Here is a 4,824-nt window from a genome sequence, read left to right on the forward strand (position 1 = left end):
ACCGGTAAAAGACCTACTCACGTATCTGCAAATGCCGACAACTGCAAAGCATGAGCAAGACCATCCCCTTCTGCTTGGCATATGACACCAAGGTTGTGCTGTTACTTATAAGCACTCATGAGAGAACTATCAACTATTACTGTGAACTAACATGGATAGCAGTGCTTCTTGCATTTCACAAACTCCTTATTTCAAACAAAATCAAACTTAAGACTTCAGGGGAGAACACAAATGCTCTTGTGCAAAAACACATCACGGACATTGGAGAAACCTGGAACCAACAAAGATGCTGTACGAGCACACAAGCCGTCACGTTACTTGTAGGACGGTGAACCCTGTCTGCACATATGCAATCAGAAGACCTGTGGCCAGACATAAGCAATGGACATCTTAGCAATGAGCACCTGACCTAACTAACACTGAGTCGACAGGCATTTAGCCATATGGACAATAAACCAAAAGGAAACTGTAAACACGTCAGGCCAAAAGTGTCATTTGCCCTTTTAATTGTTTTTTCTCCTTTTTAATCCAGTACTGAATGTTATTTTTACTTTTTCATTGCAGTCCAATAGCTTTATAAATTATAATAGAGAAAGTAAAAAATCTATGCGACCAATCTTTATTGCACGTAACTACAATATAAAAGGTATTGCATTCATTTCAACTTAACTTTATACAAGGTGTGAAATATATAATTAAGTGTTCAAAAATATTCAAAGATTGTGGGCTCAAGCCACTGACTCAGAGGTAACCCTCATACTTCTCTACCATAATTTAGTCTTTGGTTTAATATCTGATAAGGACTCTTCTGTTTAAGTCGATGTCACTTCCCACTACTGCCTGGCTTTCTTTAGTTTTCTGTACTGTTTCCTTGGAAAGGTTGCTTTTGGCATTAGGCAGATGTGAGTGATGACTTGCTTCTCTCTGTAGTAAGTCTCCCTCTATTGTTAAGCATTCCTCACAAATTATGTTTCTTTCACATCACCAATGTAACCAATATATTACAGTGCTTTTCAATTTATCAATGTAGGAGTAGCCATCAAGCATAAGCTTTCCTCCTCCTCTGGTCACTGGTGAGAATTCCTTAATCTGAAAAAAAAAAATTTTTTTTTATTCCACTTTGGCAACATCCCATCCCTAAGGGTATACATATATACTACATATATAGGCCAGCCCTAGGAGAGCTGTTAATCAGCTCAGTGGTCTGGTAAAACTATGATATACTTACTACATAAATACACAAATTAAAAAAAAGTTTAACTTTTTTAAGCAATTGTGTTGAAGTTATGAGGGCTAACTGTAAATATGAAGCATTACAAAAAAAAAAAAAAAAAAAAAAAAAAAAAAAAAAAAAGCCTAATTGTAACACTAAACTCACTAAAACAAGGGGCTGAAATAAAGTGATTTATCTTTATGGCCTAACAATCAAAATAGTGCAAGCTGTTTCTGACTATTAACATTACGGAGAACACATGCGTTACATATGCATATCTAAAATGTCCTTCAGGTCAGATCATAGTCGGAGAAATGCCTGTTCAGTCAGATGTTTGTAGTCCAGGAGACCATGTACCAAACATGTGGGAAGTACTAACTCTACGCCACATACCTCTGCAGAAGTACGGGAGTAAGAATATGGGGCAGTCCATCTGTCCTTGACTGAAGGTACAGGAAGACTCAGGGCCTTAACCACATTCATAAACCAATGTTAATCCTACATATGGTAGACATCCAAACCACAGGTGAGAAAATGCTACTATATACCAGCCTTAGAGCAGGGAAGGTGCTTTCTCAAAATACACCCGAGAAGCCTTCATGACCTATTACTTCCTGCGTAAGGAGGATGGGGAAGAGACAAACAGGGAACAGTGTGCCTGCAATTCTTCACTTGATTCCTTACAACTGTTCTACATTCTTAGCAAACCCACCAGCTGCCCCATCCTGACCTAGCCAGACATGTAAATGTATAATGACCAAGAAGTTTGGTGTCATGAGGGGTGTATTCCCTCTCTACAACATTAGCGATTGCTTAAACTTTTCCTCTCCCTTCCTAAAGTTTTCTACTGCAAAGGTTACTCACTTGAACACACTCAGAACATATCACGACTACTTGTCCTACTTGTTCACATCCTTGTTCATTTTTTCTAGGCACACCCATGATGTAAGAAATAATAAAATAAAAAAACACATACACACACCCCAACCACATAAAAAAGGCGAAAAAAATTCAACTTGGCAGTCTGTAGTGCACAGCAAGATGTCCCCCCGTACTGCCACCTAATGAAAAATTGTTTGGTGACAGGAGGTGAATGGGAGTTTCACAAACTTTCACCCACCTACCATCATTTAACTACCTTAACACCAAGTTTCAACAAACCAAGGCCACTAGCTGCTAAGGATTACTCTTACATAAAAGGCTCTGACTTGTATTTCCATTGGAACAAATATATTTATATGGCAAATTGATACCTGATAGTAAAAGCATTGATTAAAATTCTACACATGAAATTAAACATGAATATTCACTGAAACCATATTAAATGAAGCAGCAGCACATTTACACATTTTGGACTTGAAAATACAATTTTCCCTGTTTTAATGCATGCTTTGACCATTTCTGGTCTTCGTCTTGTTCACAAATGATCCAACCAACAACAAATAACCTAATTTAACCTAGAATCCTTATCCTTGTGCACAAATTTACCTTAATATGCATGAAAACTATCAATGGGATTAAAGTTCTGGTATTTCACTTGTTCTGAGTTTTTCACCTCCCAAAAATCATGTTTTCCCACTGTGGGTCCCAGAATTCCAGGATATAAGAACGAGGTTCACTATCTCTAAAAGTATTCATTTGCAAATGAAACATATCAAACATTCAAAATAGGCATTCAAACAATGGGAAATGATATTTTCATTGTCAAAATGCAACAATTGTTTCAAGGAAAACAATACTCCACAGAAAATATTTATCTAGAATTGGAATATGAATCCTAATATGAGCGCACTTACACATTCTCTACCAAAAACACTGTTTTAAACCTTGACAGGCATGATATGTGAGAAAAAAAATGTAGATGTAGTCTTACGCATATTTATTCAATGAATTACCAAGGTATAAAAACACTACTATTTCTTTCCGATTTATCGTAGCCTACGTCTGGTTGGATGGGGGAGGGGGTTCAAATCCTGTTCTGATACAAGACCACTCATTAGGGGAGGATAAGATTAGTTTAAAAATCACAACCAATTAGATCTGTCTGGAGCTTCTTTTGGGGGAAGGTGGATAGGACCTGGCACCGTATGCGCGTAGCACCACAGGTTAGGATAGGTTAGGTTGCGTCCCCTGCTTTCCAGTATTTTCTAGCTCACCAAAAAACTTTGGTTTACCATCTTACTCCATCATTACTTCAAAGCTGTCGGCAGGGGGAGAGGGGTACAAGGCCTATGTGGACCATCGATTTCCTACTGAAACTAGCGTTAAATTGTGAATACCTATGCAACCAAAATACTATAGGAAACTGCAACTTCTCAAGAAATAGGTACCCGTCGTGTCTCGATTACTTAGATTAACCGTAATGTTGATGGGGAATCCAGAAAAAATGGCTTAAAACATACCACACTAGGTAGCCTATAGTAGGCCTAGCTCTAAATTACTCAACTACCGATTGGCTAACTGTTCCTAACTTACTAGGTAGTATTTCTCAAGGGCGCTTACAAGATTATTTGTCCCTAGTAGTAGGTATACTGATCATTTGCACAATTCTTAAAGAACTAGTTACCTAATTATGCCTCAACAGTGCTGATACTAAATTACATCTAGTTACGACTCCACAGTAGGCCTACTGATTTAAATCAAATTTTCTCCTACTTTGACCTACTGGACACATGACAGCCTACAGTTTACCACTTGGTAGGCCTACCTAATAAAGCTAATAGACTACTAGGCTAACTACTAAAAGCTGCTTCACATCTCTTATCTGCCCCTGTTGCACGGGCTCGTTGGGTTAAATTTTAGCAACAAGTATTCAAAATAATCAAAATACGTGGCTGTTACATCATAATTTAAGCGAGAAAACCATTAAATAGGTAGGCTATACTACTCACGTTAATGACACATGGATGTTGTTCTGCCTGGGTAGGGTTGTGGATAGGTAAGCTCTCTCGAGATTCAGTGGATAATACCAAAATTCCACAGATTTAACGCTGGCGGGAATATGCTGGGCGTCTTTAAACACAGCAACTCAAAATAAAACACACACACACAGACTTGATAAGACATTAGGACGATTTAAATTGCTTACAAACAAAATCGTGTTCTCACTTACGCCATACAAGAAAAGCGCCACTGAAGGTGGCCTTTTCATCTGACGTCATAAGCAAAAGCAATCCCAGTTCCTTTGATGGATATTTTATTCATGTTCAAATGAGAATTAACGGATCATCTACACGATAAGCTTAAATATGGTTACCAAATTAGCTTAAATACTGGTTACCAAATTAGCTTATGAATTTGACAATAATTGTTCGATATACTTATTTTACAAATGACATCCGCCTGGATATATGGATCTTTAACGGGCTGATGAAAAGCGAGTGCCCGTTGCCAACACAAGGTTTAATCTAGATAGATACATAAGTAAATTGCTCAGCCTTAAAGCTCAGGAGAGTATTATAGCTAAGAGCAGAATGTGGATACGGATATAAAATCTCAGGTTGAAGATTTAAATATTATATATATATATATATATATATATATATATATCTATATATATATATATATATATATATATTATATATATATATAATATATATATTATATACATA

The 4,824-nt window shown here is 37.1% G+C and overlaps 1 long non-coding RNA gene across 1 annotated transcript; it reads right to left on the bottom strand.

The window, feature by feature from the left end:
• Positions 1–603: 603 nt before the first annotated feature.
• On the bottom strand, positions 604–4,448 carry LOC135200330 (uncharacterized). Its single transcript, XR_010311262.1, has 2 exons — positions 4,105–4,448; positions 604–1,089 (listed from the first exon to the last, which is right to left on the bottom strand). It is a non-coding gene; the product is annotated as an uncharacterized LOC135200330 (long non-coding RNA).
• Between the last annotated feature and the right edge of the window lie 376 nt (positions 4,449–4,824).

Source organism: Macrobrachium nipponense, chromosome 26 (genome assembly GCF_015104395.2).
Source record: "Macrobrachium nipponense isolate FS-2020 chromosome 26, ASM1510439v2, whole genome shotgun sequence".
NCBI classification, from domain to species: domain Eukaryota; kingdom Metazoa; phylum Arthropoda; class Malacostraca; order Decapoda; family Palaemonidae; genus Macrobrachium; species Macrobrachium nipponense.